Source organism: Simochromis diagramma, unplaced genomic scaffold (genome assembly GCF_900408965.1).
Source record: "Simochromis diagramma unplaced genomic scaffold, fSimDia1.1 OVJJ01000817.1, whole genome shotgun sequence".
Lineage (NCBI taxonomy): Eukaryota > Metazoa > Chordata > Actinopteri > Cichliformes > Cichlidae > Simochromis > Simochromis diagramma.
The window spans coordinates 67450-81802 of NW_024387354.1; the positions used below are offsets into that span (position 1 = coordinate 67450).

General features: G+C 38.4%; 1 long non-coding RNA gene across 1 annotated transcript; it reads left to right on the plus strand.

Moving 5' to 3' along the window:
* Positions 1–1529: 1529 nt before the first annotated feature.
* LOC120718592 lies at positions 1530–9109 on the plus strand. The gene is made up of 4 exons (XR_005692521.1): positions 1530–1616; positions 6853–6956; positions 7097–7175; positions 8940–9109. It is a non-coding gene; the product is annotated as an uncharacterized LOC120718592 (long non-coding RNA).
* The last annotated feature ends 5244 nt before the right edge of the window (positions 9110–14353 follow it).

A 14353-nucleotide genomic window follows, 5' to 3' on the forward strand; every position in this document is an offset into this window, starting at 1 on the left:
CAGTGAAGACTCATCAGTCTGAATATAATTTATAAGCAGCATCGTGACTGCTGCGACAGATTAAGAATATGACACATATATAAATGTTGCCCAATATGTGGGACTCAACAAAGCAGCCATTTGAACTGTTACCTGATTAGGGCACGTGGATGATGAGTCAGCAGTCTGAATTTAATTTACATGCAACACCGAGTGACTTACTGAAAGTAAGGTACAGTTAAACAGATCATCTGTTCTTAAGAATATGAGGACCATATTCCAGACCATAAAACCGGATTATAAGGCGCATTATGCGAAACAAAAGAGTCAGATAAGTCAAACTTTACTTAACTCATTCTTCTTGCTTTCTCCATTTCACAGAATGGGGTTCACAGAGAACCCCAGACACTGGGGTTCTCTCTGAGTAACCTTGCGAGTAACGTTGCGTAGAGACAAAAGTGGACGAAAGAGAGACAAAATTGGGGCTCCACAAGTATAATTATAATGTAACATAGACAATATTGATGTAAACGATATTGTCACATCTCATATCTCGTATAAAAATATATCGATATATTTAAAAGCTCGATATATCGCCCAGCCCTACTGCTGAAAGTTCTTTGTTAGTTGTCTCTGCTTATTCCCACACATGGAGCAGATAGAAATCCAATGCAGTCCAGATGAACTCCAGCACTAACTCAGACCTCAGCACTAAGACAAAATCTGTAGCTCCTCTCTTCATCAATGATTTTAAAACCAGCGAGTGTTTGTGGTTTTACAAGAGCTTTGTTTTAAGTATAAAAAATTCTCTGGAGCAGCAACTTGGTTTTTTTTGTAGATTATTTATTGAATGCTGAAAGACAAGCAATGTCTGTGATCTGAGAGAACAGGATGAACAGCCAGTTAGAAAAAATGTCAGAATGTAATGTTTACTTATGCAAGTGAGACAAGAAAGTCAAAAGTTCTTTCAATAACTCTTGTGATTGTGGTATTATTCCACATTCACTTACAAACAATTCTTCCATATTTCCTTAATAATAATATTCCCATTATTATTTATGCAAACTTTACAAAGTTACAGAGCAGCTCTCAAACTAAAAGCAGCATTGCAAGTGTACAGGTTGAAGACCACGGCCGATTGTCACACATGCAATTTCAATATGCTTCTTTATCTTTACGCCTTCGTATTTTCTTTTGTCATATTGCAGTTTGCAGTGCAAAAGCTCCATCTCTTCAGAGCTTCTATAAAGATTGTCATTTTTATAAACACGTTGTTCTTCTTTACAAATATCTTTGACCTTGTTAAAAGTGCTAACGATGAAGGTGTTTCTTATTTTTTTATCTTTACCATTAACATCTTTGATCTTCCGGTCTTCTATTAGTTTATCACATGACTCTTCTGTGTCGATGATATGCTGGTTTGCGAAGTTGTTAACACGTTCGTCAACACTTTCTTGTGCTGATCTGCTAGAAGAAACAGACGACATTTTTGTGTCTGGTTCGATGATACGCTGATTTTTGACCTTCTTAACATGTTCGTAAATCCACACAGAGCACAGTGACAGAGAGCACCACCAGCAAGAAAATGGAGAGCTTCATATTTCTATTTTGAAGACAGAAAAAGAACACTGATAAGAGTAAGTAAAGTAGTCAGTTTGTTTGTTTATTTCTGAAACGTTTTACCATTTGAACATGCTTACACATTAAAACACATTTAAAATACACATTTAATACAACAAACTGGATGATCCCAGATGGATGAACCAAAACAACAACTGGTAAAGATGTATTACTTTTACCTCTTTCTTCAGTTAGCAGAGTGATTTGTTGTGCAGTGCAGTGTTTGGTGGGAGTCGGCTCTCTGACGCAGGGATCAATGGAGATCTTCAGGGAAGGAAATTCTCTGAAATGTCAGATTAATTGCTATAAGTTAATAAACTAAATGGTTGAATGAACAGCAGCTGCATGTAAGATCTGTTTTGAATGAAGATGAATATTTGTTTAAACAGAAATTATGTAAAGTTGACTGTATATGATACATGCAAGTAAAATATGAAAAATAGCAATGTTAGGAAAGTAAACAGTCAACGTGCATCTAAAAGCTGACATGTTTTTTTGGAACAAATGAAGTGAAGCAGCCAAATACTTGTGAGCAATTTGGAGGATCCGCCCACCTGCTGCACCTGAACCAGTTGACTGGCTCCAGGTTTTACTTCCACTGTATTATTCTGTCTGGTGTGTTTCTGCCATGTCTGCCACATCTATTGGAGCTCACAATAGAAACTTCAAATATTTAGGTGTTGAGGTCAGTTGGCCTGTTTACAATGTTGACAACAGCAAATAGAACTTTTTTAAAACTTTGTTTTTCTCTACTTGTGTTACAGAAGATTACAAGATAAACATATTATATTCATTATAATTATAATTTAAGTTTAAATAAAGTTTTAATTTCTTTATATTTTTTATTATATTAGTAATGAGGTTTGTTTAGCTTTGCACCAAAATAGATTGTAGAAATAGGCTTTAAAATGTACTCAAGTACATTTAGAGATTTTATTTTCCTCACTGAAGAGTAAAGAAGTTGAATCTCAAAGTTTACTAGACTAATTTTAACCCAAGCACATGTACTTGTACTTAAATGATAAAAATATGTGTTTTACCACATCTGCACTCATGAGAAATTGGACAAACTAACATCTTTTTAAATATAAAAATTGTTTTTAATACTTGGATGAAAAAGTTAATCGTGACCTGAAGTTTTATTACACTCAAGTAAAAGGTTATGCAAAAGTAAAGAGACATAAAATCAAGTTAAAATATAACAAGTCTGAAGACTGACCTGTGTCAAGCTGAGGATCACTCAAAAAGGACCACGAAAGAAAGCCAAGGGACAGAGTAAAAAAGATCAGTGATTTCCATGTCAGCCCTTTTTATACTACACAACTGCCTTAGCCATAAATAGATTCAGCGCACATAGCAGCAGCTTAGCAACCACATTTCCTGTCAACTTTGTGTCTTTGAGCCATATATGGCATATATCATCAACATGAAGCGCTACACAAACATGACTGCAAAAAAACCAATTTATAAGCTGTTTGGTCTGCACGGCCAAATATGTAAAGATATGAGTCTCTGTCTGTGTACAGTTTTACACATGTTTGGTTTAATACTTAATAGCACAAGCTCATGAAACTGTTATTAATGCACCAAACATAATAAATATTGCATGAAGCTGATTAATAAAAATGTTCCTTGTAATTATGTTACTTTAATTTACAGGAAATGTGTACTACCCATTTTTTTTGTGAATGTAGTGGCGTAAAAGTTCCCATCTGGTCAGCTGGTCAAAATAGAACATGTTTGCAAAAGTGCTCTGATGTTTTTGGAGATGTCGCTAGCTCAGCTAACAGTCAGCTGACAGAGTGCACCGAGCTCACAGCTCCGGTGTTCCAGCTAAAATGTTTTTTACGTTAACCGGTTAGATTTGTGTGTTCCACATTTTGCATCCGCAGATTCTCATTTGCGTGTTTGGAAGCTGGGACGAGCTTCCCAACGTTCTACAAGTTGGGCCTCCATCGCTTGTGTCCAGATCACACACTGCACTGCCATACTACTTTGTTTTTTTCATTTCCATTTCTGTGTTTGTGCGTGTGCAGTGTGACAGGTTGTGTTAAATTGGCTCGTGGCACCACTTCAACCGTGCGATGCCCTCATGAGGGGCGACCAGAATTTCTAACAGGTTTGAAATTCTGGTCGCAATTATATGATTGCTGATCGGGAGCTGGTCATTGAGGTGTTAATTGCTTCTCGTTACCCCAAACCTACTCGATGCATGACACACGACTAAGGTGAAACTATGGGCCGATTCCCAAAATGGTTGCACGACTGAAAATTCATCTTAAATTGGCCAAAAATCCCACAATCTGGCCCAATTTTTGCTAACCACTTTGACCAGCTTTAGAGCAGAGGGAATTTGTTTTTACTGTGAACTGAGAGGATCCCAACCACAAATAGCCATTTGCTTCTGGAAAGAAAGCTTTATGGGCAGACTAGACTATGACTGAGCTATATGGCCACAATGACAACAGTATGTTTGATGTATCAAAGGTGATCCTTTGAATCTGAGAACACGGTGCCAGATGTTAAGCCTGGTGGTGGAAGGATCATGCTCCGGGGCTGTTTTGCTACCAGTGGCACTGATCACAAAATGGATGGAATAATGAAGGAGGAGGACTACTAAAGTGAGTTTACAACCCATAATTGCAACTGACCTTCAGAGATAGAAAACTTCTATATTCAATGTTACGCCAAATCCTCAACTTATTAGTAAAAGAAAACAAATTTCATTATATAATGTCAAGAGATGCATTCTAGACACTTCTTCAGCTGAGAATCAGGAGAGAGAGAGACACACAGTTTTACTTGTTGCTTAGCAAGGGCAGCTCTGAGCTCTCGCACGAGAGTGAAGGTTCAGGGACTCGCAACTCTGAGACAGCCCTGGTCTTTATTTATACATCAGTGGGTGTTTGTTCCTTACATTGGAATGTGGAAGTGTATATGTATGTGTGTGTGTGGGTGTGTGTGTGTGTGTGTGTGTGTGCGTGCGTGCGTGCGTGCGTGCGTGCGTGCGTGCGTGTGCGCGTGTGTGCGTGTGCGTTTGTGTGTGTGTGTGTGTGTGTGTTCAGAGTGTGAACCCCATAAATGACTTCCCTTAACCTGCTGGTCTGGAAAATCCAACAGTTCATCTATAAGTAAAAAAAGGCGCTTAGACTCAAACTGACATAGCTACGTTAATCCTACCGTAAAACAATAAAAGAAGGTACAACCTTTCCCATGCTCCCAGGATGTTGGTGTGACGCACAGAGCACTCTGAATGCACACAAGCCTTTGCAGACTATTAAGGATCGCACATCCTATCACTACCATTTGCAAAACTTATATATTAAAAGATTATACTGACAATTTTCTATTGACATATAATATGTTCTGATGACATTCAGTTGGATCTGATTTACACATCAGAGGTTTGGTCAAGTAAATGAACATGAAATTTAGAGAAGAAAAAACTGCATGAGAAAATATTCAAAATGTGACTTTCCGTGAAGCCGTGCTGTCACACTGTGGTTAGACTGAGGGTTTGTCAACCGTCGATGACAATGCATCACAGAATTTTTGCTAACCACTTTGTTCTTTTCATGACCACACTCAACCCCTTGCACCCTGGTAAGCACTCGTGTGCAAAACTGTGAACAACTGAATCTATTCTGAGAGCAGAAAGAAACTTCTATGAATGCAATAACTCTAGATGTTATCACCTAACTACATAGTTAATAGGCAATCTTTTGTGTAATTTAAAACTCCGAAGTCAAAGGTTATAAATGGCATTTTTTGATTACTTTAGAGTTTATTTATATATTTCACTTTTACAAACTGCTTATCTTGCCTTGTTTGGTGTCTTTTTTTTTTTTAGCACAGCCGCAGCATATATTTGCCTCCACTCCAATAACTTCCCCTTTCCTCAGCAACCAAATGCCACACTCTGGCATATAATTTGTGAATGCCTGACATGCTGCATTTTTCCCAATAGGAAGAGTCATGTTTTATTCAAAGTTTTTGGAGTTTTTTTCTATCCTTAGATAAAACAGTTTTTTATTATTTCTTCCCTGCACTCAAGCTGATGACGTATTTGGGAAAATGCATGGGCTACATATCTTTCACAACTCTGGTTTTACTTGATCCATCAGCACAATTTAAACACTTTCATGTAAGTTTTAAGTCTGCACTTCTTACCCAAATTGAAACTAGACTCAGTGAATGTTCGAACGTAATCTTAACTTGATCATGTGATTTGGATGCTCCAGCTTGTCTGTAGACTCTCGAGGGTAATATGTTCCCCCTTTATTACTTCCTAACCAACTTCACTGCAATTCACAAATTGTTTTACCCAGCAAGTGAGCGCACCTCTATGAAATCATACATTTTGCAGTTTGCTGGTCTGGAGTATTCAGCTATGTGTCATAATCACAATGTCATAATCTTCCCAGCAAATTCACCCCAGGGTCAAACTGTGCAGTGGTCAGAAAAAGCTCAAAAATCCAGGAGCTACATCTCCGACTCTACAGCCTAGTTAGCATGTTAAATGTTAAAGTCCATGACAATACAATTAGAAAGAGTTGAATAAGTGCGGCTTGTTTGGAAGGGTTGCAAGGAGACAGTCTGTCCTCTCTAAAAAGAGCATGACGGCATGGCTGCAAATTTGTTAACAAAGTTTGCAAAGAATACCAGCACAAACACCTCATACCAGCTGTCAACACGTGGTGAAGGGGTGATGATTTGAGCTTGTTTTGCAGCTACAGAACCTGGGCCCTTGCAGTCATTGAGTTTTCCATGAACTCCCATGTTTACCAAGTACTCTATAGTCAAAAATGTGTTTGGGTCACACAGCAGGGTAACGTTCCCAGAATGACTGAAAAAGACAAGATTCAAGGTGTTTGCAATAACCCGCTCACAGTCCAGACCTCAACCCAAAATTCAGTGCAGGGAACTTAAGATAGCTGTACTTAAACAAATGTCACAAACTTCAATGATCTGAAGAAACAATGTAAAGAAGAGTGTGCTAAACGTCCTTGTGAAACACTGATAGTCATACAGAAACAATTTGGTGACGCTGTTGCTGCTAAAAGGTGGCTCTATAAATGACTGAATCCTGGAGTGTTCTTAGTTTTTCAGAGTATGCTATAGATTTCTATGAAAACACTCTTTTCACATGACTGTATGTTTGTTTGGTTTTCTTGTGACTGTGCTATGAGGATTAAGTTTATGCATTTTCTTAACCGTGCAGCGGATTTGACATTAAGACTACATGTTGTCCAGTCAATTAGGCAGATGTAAATGAACAACAGCTAGATGCTGGAGGCTCTGACATCACACCTGATGGAGACCCTGGAGAGCTGGTCCTTGCTGATCTTCGGCCCCAGGTGAGCTCACTGCTGAACCCCTTTCAGTTTCACCTACTACACAAAAATTACGGTATGATGCTCTCATCACCTCTGACATCAATCCCTCGCCTGGAAATTGTTTGGAGCACTGTGAGAATCATGTCCTTTGATTTCTCCAGTGCTTTAACACCATTATGCCAACAATCCTGAAGGACAGGCTGGGTTACACGGGTGTGGACCATCACCACATGGATCCTGGTGAGTCTTACCAACTAGTGATGAGTCGTTCGTGAACGAAACGGCTGTTAGGACCGGATCTTTGAGGTGAACGACGCGAGCCGGCTCCTTATTGGGAGCCATGTTTCTTTTTCTTTCTCTCACCCTCTCTCTCGTACTTTTTTCCACTTCGCTTCCCACGTGAGCCTTGTGCTTTGCGCTGGGATGAGGGGGGAGGGGCGGTAGTTACACTCAGTAGCACAGGAACAGAGCGGGAGGAAGAGAGAGAGAGCCAGGGACAACAGCGTCACATTAGAAAGGTATAGTAATCATCCACAACTATTTTCAGTTGCAGATGATAAAGGATTCAGAAAGTTTATTCATGCAGGCCCATATGATAGAGAATGTGCATCTTCTTTTTGTTTTCATATTTTAATTTATATTTAATTGTGTTTTGGTTTGCAGTGTTTGTGTTGTTTCACTTTAATTTGTTTAAAAGGAAAAAGCTGAAAATTTAAATAGTTAAAAGTTGAACTGTGAAAAGTTGGTTTTTGTATTATATGATTTATTTATTACATTTTATGTGAAGTGAATAAATAAAAGTTATTTACGTGACCCCTAGACCCTAGAGCAAAGCCCGTACAAACTCCGACGCCGTACCAAAACACACAGACGTGCTCCCGCAGCTGGGCGCAGTGTTGAGCTTTTGTTACCTAGTGGCTACACAAGCCAGCAAGTACCAACGAGCGGATTTGGTGTGGTAGTAACAAGTTTGTACGTGCTTTGTCTCTAGGGGCCACCGTAAATATTTATAATAAACATATATAATAAAACTACTTTTTTTTAATTAGTAATTCCTTTTGTGCATAATTTTATATTGTTGTTAATAATAAATAAATTAAAGCAACAAAACAACCTGAAGAGCCGGTTGGGAGCACAAAGAGCCGGTTTTCTCTAAAAAGAGCCAGAAATCCCATCACTATTACCAACCATCCTCAATACACAAGTGCTCATAATTATGTGTCTGAATGGGAATTTTGCAGTATAGGTACGTCACAGGGAACAGTTCTGACTCCATTTCTATCACAATATAAACAATAGACTTCTCCTACACTTTTGATAAATGATTCCTGGAAAAGTTATTTGATCATTCAGTAATTCTGGTAAATGGGGACGACAGGAAGTACAGAAGACTGACTGAAGGACTTTGATGACTGGTGCCAGCAGCTCCACCTCCAGATTAGCACTGGGAAAACCAAGAAGCTGGTAGGACAAACATTCTCCACCTAAGAAAAGTGAACAGGGAATAAACATTAAGATAGAGGACTCAGAAGCAGTGTGTTCATCTGACCAATAAACAGTAGCAGACACATCTCTACATCAACTCTTCAGAGGAGACTGTGTGAATCAGGCCTTTATGGCCAAATAGCTAAGAAAACACTACTAAGGAAGATCAACAAGCAGAAGAGATTTGTTTGGGCCAAGAAACACAAGGAATGGACATTAGACCGGTAGACATCCATGCTTTGGTCTGATGGGTCCAAATTTGAGATCTTTGATTCCACCTGCCATGTCTTTGTGTGATACAAACAAGGTGAACTGATGGTCTCTACATGCATGGTTCCCACCATGAAGCATGGAGGAGGTGTGATGGTGTGGGGGTGCTTTGCTGGTGACACTGTTGTGGATTTATTCAAAACTGAAGGCACACCGAACCAGCATGGCTACCACAGCATCCTGCAGCAACATGCCATCCTAACCAGTTTGCATTTAGTTGGACCACCGTCTTTTTTTTTTCCCCAACAGGACGATGACCCCAAAGACACCGCCAGGCTGTGTAGGAGCTATCTGACCAAGAAGGAGAGTGCTGGAGTGCTGTGGCAGATGGCCCGGCCTCCACAGTCACCTGACCTAAACCATATTGAGATGGTTTGGGATGAGATGGACCGCAGAGTGAAAGCAATAGAGTCAACAAGCGCTCAGACCTCTGGAAACTCCATCAAGACTCTTGGAAAACCATTTCAGGTGACGACCTCATGAAGATCAAGAGTGTGCAAGCAATAATCACAACAAAGTGGTGGCTGTTTTGAAGAATCTAACATATAACATGTTTTGAGTTATTTTTAACATTTTGGTTTGCTACATCATTCCATATATGTGTCATTCATAGTTCTGATACCTTCAGTGAGAATCTACAATGTAAATAGTCACGAAAATGAAGCACAATTTTGTCTTAACAAGGTAACTTTAGGGTTAGCTCTGGGTTTTATATCCTACAAAGGTGATTTGCTTTTTACTGGGGTATATTGCCATGGTAACTTGTGCTTTAGACCCAATCTGTCCCAGACTGGAGCCATATCTGAATTCTCTTTTTATATTTTGTCTTTACTCTTAAACTTTGCACCATTCCACTGAATGAGGCACAGACTGTATCTGGAGACAAACTAAAGTGATTCCACGTCTCTTCTGTTAGTCTGTGAGAGAGTAAGCTTTAACATTTGAATGTGTCCAATCTGACGTTTCAGAGCTCTAATGTGTAGCAACTGCCTTATAAATAATTAACTCAATTTAATCTGTTTAATCCTCCCTATGTGCTAAATGTTTGTTTTAATGCAACGTTAATCTTATTGTTTTAACAGTGCTGCATTTTACATTGTCTCTGATTGCAGCAGGCGGCACTCATCATGTTGTGTGGAAGAAGACTTCAGCTGAACAACAACACATGACATATTACACCAAAGTTAACAAAAACTAAGCCAAATAAAAATAATTTCAAACAGCTGCCTGCAAATATGCCTCTTTACCATTAAGCCAGGTGTGAATGACAACCTGCAGCTGCAGGCTGTTGTGGTCATTGGTGTCACATTAGGTTTGAACCACAAACAGAGACGTTTCTTAGAACTGCTGGGCTAGTGATGTAGGTATTGATGTAAATGGCTGCTTAAGGCGGTGCTACAGCAATGTATAAAAACTGAAGCTCCCAGAGCCAAATGTTATTCTTCTGTGACTGAGGTGAACTGTAACCTGCTCAGGTAGAATTTAATAACAGCGAGTCTGAACTGCACTTGACTTGATCTCTGCTCATCTCCAGGCTTCACTTCTCATTCAGTAAGAACTCGTTGGCTTTTGCATACTTCCAAGAAAGAAACTTACTCTCCTGACACACTTATACTCACATTCAGACATGGGCTTCAAAACATGCTGTCATCATCTGGGTTCTGTGAGCATGCAATCATGCATAAGTAATGCAATTACTGCATGTCGAGACAGATGCCTGTCTTCATTCATTCATGTACAAATCAAGTTGAACTTTAATTCCACTTTCAGGGCATTTGATTCACTGAAGTCATCTTCACCACCTGCTCTTCCAGACGACGGACTTGTGCCCGAACACCTGCAGTTAACCAACCAAACACTGATCAGTAAGGTAAAAATAAGGTATATAGCCTCATTTGGAAAAGTGTGAATTCAATCTTGATAAATTTCTAATATAGTAATTACATTTAGCAAAAGTGTTGTCTATTTATGATCACATTCATTATAAATATCAGTGCTAACACAGCTGTTTCAGTTTCAAAGTAGAAGTTTCGAGAGCTGCGAAAAATTACGTGATGGTCGTAAATCAGTGAAAAGTGGCTCTTAAAATGTAGGAAGCAAGAGGGAAGAGAAAAACGGAGTCGTGGTTTTGGTCTCAGTATGTGACTTTAAAGGGTCACCGAATATGTTTACATATTTTGTCTGGCCAAGAGATGGTCATAAAAAAAGTACTCACGTCTCTTGGTTTACAGATCTTAGGCCACTCCTCTTTACAGAAACTCTCTAAATCCTTTAAGTTTCTTGACTGTGTGACTGTGAGGCCTGGAGACTGACTAAACCACTCTGTGACCTTATAGTCCTCCATTAGTACATACTCAGATCAGCTTGATCTGACTCACCTTCTTGTTCCATTGCAATCAAGTACCACCTAATGTGTGTGGGGTCATTACAGCAAAGTGGCCAAATGTCTGTGATGTCGTTCATATGCACACGAACACCACAACAAAGGAAGATGTTGCAGGGGACTGTAGACCTGAAGAAGGTCGATGATCTTGTATTGTCCCTGTAGACCTCAGTAAAAAGTCCTTTGAGTGCTCTTTGGTCTCGCCATGATGGTGCAGAAGTTGGAGTGGAAGAAACTGATACTGTGGACAGGTGTGCTTTCACACAAAATAAACTGAGATCAGGAGCATCTGTAACTGATTAATTGTAATCCAATCTGTGTGCAAGAATTCTGGTTTGGTTATAGGGGATCAAATAGTTCAATCAATAACATGCAAATCAATTAAAAACTTTCATGTAATGTTTTTTTCCTGGATTTTGGTTGTTCTGTCTTTCTCCATTAAAATCAAACTACCATGAATTTTAGAGACTGTTCATTTCTTTGTAAGGGAGCAAAATTACAAATTAAGCAGGAGATCAAATGATTATTTCCACCAGTGACAATATTTTTGCTGCCTTAAATTCTTATTCTGGAAAATGTTCCTGTATTTCTTTCTCCAGGAAACAATGAGGATCCTGTTTTCCTGTTTGCTGCTTGTGCTGCTCTTTGACACTGGACGCTCAAAACTAGCTAATCGCCAACTCAAATGGCTGCAGCAAGAAACCCGTTATGAAGAGTTTATACGACAACATGTAGATGCTAATATGACTGTGGAAAAATGTGATACAGAAATTAAAAAAAGTGGATCTACGATGTTAACCACGGTTGTAAGTACACAAACACGTTCATCCTTAGTAATAACAAACAGGTCAAAGCCATTTGTAATGGCAAAGGATCACCTTATAAGAATACTATCTTTACAAAGAGTAGAGCAAAGTTTAGTATTGTTATATGTAAACTAAATAATGGAGCCAGGAAACTAAACTGTCAGTATAATGGCAGACTTCACAGTAACGTGAGTGTTGTAGTCCGATGTGAAGGAAGGTTACCTGTGCACTATGTAAAGAACATACAGACTTTTGAATCCAATAACGCAACATAGGAAAAATTTCCATGGACTCTAAATCTGTACCCACAAATATACATTTCTGAGATAACAAAAGAGCAACATTAAGCATCAGCTCTAACTAGAAGTGACTGGAAACATCTTCCATATCATAAGTTTTTACCTGTCTTTTAAGTGCATACATGTTTTGCAAGTGTTCAACTTGCATTTCCACTCATATTGTATGAAAAACAGTTAAACGATTTTTTACTACAAATGCAGGTAGAAAAAAACTGTATTAAATGTTACTGATAAGAAAAAAAACAAAGAAGTAAAATTGTGTTATTTGGTTCTTTTATCATCGATACTGATATATAATAGCAATGACTGCAAATACAGATGTACAGTTACGTATTAAAATGATGTGAAAGGTGATTTTGGTAACTCTGGGATCCAGCTTGCTTCTAATAAATGATTTATTGTCTGATCACAGAGTAAATGTGTAAAAAAAATTCTTTGAACACTTCAAACATCAAGACTCACAAGTTGACGTGTCTTTGCTCAGTGCCCTGTGTGTTTTTATATTTTATAGGATTTTTTGTTGTATTGACAAATTGCAGTTTCAGTGGTTCTTGTATAATTAGAATCCACTATGTACTTATTTTGTCCTCAATTACAATAAACAAACACAGCACAAAAAAGCAAACACAATAAAAACTATTTGCTGCTTCTGAACCATTTGTTCTAGTATTTTGTTGCTGATGAATAAAACTCAGGCTCAGGAGGTAGAGCGGGTCGTTTACAAATCAGGTTTTTTACAAAGGTTGCTGCTTCACTCCTGGCTCCTCCACTCTGTATGTCAGAGTACTGTATGTTCAGCATTACAAGGCGCTCTAAAAATCCTTTAATTTTCTAAAAAATCAATAGTGCGCCTTATGTATGAATTCTGATTGTGGTTACTGACCTCAAACTGATTTTATGTGGTACACAGTGCTCAGAAATCTGTCAAAAAATGTTGCACTACAACTTTGGTAAGCTACACGTCGCACTGCTTGATGGATTGTCGGAGCATTAGGTTATCGTAGTCATGAGCCTCACAGAGTAATCTGGGTCCAAAACTTGGTCCGCTGCAGGTCCCAAAGTCAAACGAACACAGCAGCATCACTGAGAGTTAAAACTGTCTAAATTCTTTCATCTTTAATAAAATTATCAGCGTTGCTGCTTTACCAGGTGTAACAATTAAGTTTAACATCCAGACATCCATGAAAACAGAATTTATTAAATTTAATGGAGTTAGAAGTTAGCAGGAAGTTAGCTCGCTAGTTTCCATCTAAACATAAGCCTTTCTGACTGAGAGATTTCTGAAAAATTCAAACGTACAGCTCTGCTATCACTTCCAACATAAACGAAGACAGAAAACAAAACACCAGTGACTCTTGGTACTGAAGTTGGGCTAGCTGGTATATAATGATGTGCTGATCGCTAGTGACACAACTATGTTAGCATAACATAAACAGTGAAGCTGGAGGATAAATGCTAACTTTTTTCCACTCCATAAAAAATAACGTGAGGGTTCCTGATGGTTAGGGACAAATGCAATCGCATTTGTCTAGTTGCCAACTCGAGGCCTGGAGTTGCCTACCTCTGTACTAAAGTCAACTCACTTTGGTAATGTAAATATAATATGGCCAATATTATAGTTATATATTAATCATTATTAGTTATTACAGCATTGAACTTGAACTCGGGGTCAAAGATTCAAGTTGCAGTTATTTATATTTCCTATCACCTTAAATCTTCACTCAAAGACAAGTATCTTTGACAGTGTATATAGATGATATATATGAGACAAATATCGCTCCTTTATTATGTTGGCATTAGTAAATGTGGCTCAGTTCTTACAAACGTGTAAAAAGACAATTTACGAGCTGTGATAACTGTTTCTGATAAAATGAAGAGTAGACTGATATATGAAATATTCCTTTATTGGGTGAGAAAATCAGACCATGTCATAACTGCTTTAAGTCATACAGAATAGATATCAGAGCCTTAAACAGGCTGACTTCTGCTAAATGGGTTAAACTGGGCAGAAAGTCTACAAACTAGAGATGGCACGATACCACTTTTTTATGTCTGATACCGATATCATAAATTTGGATATCTGCAGATACCGATATGAATCCGATATAGTGTGTTTTTTAATCAATAAAACTGTTTTTTTAATATCTTACTGCTTTTTGTATAAGTTAATACTCA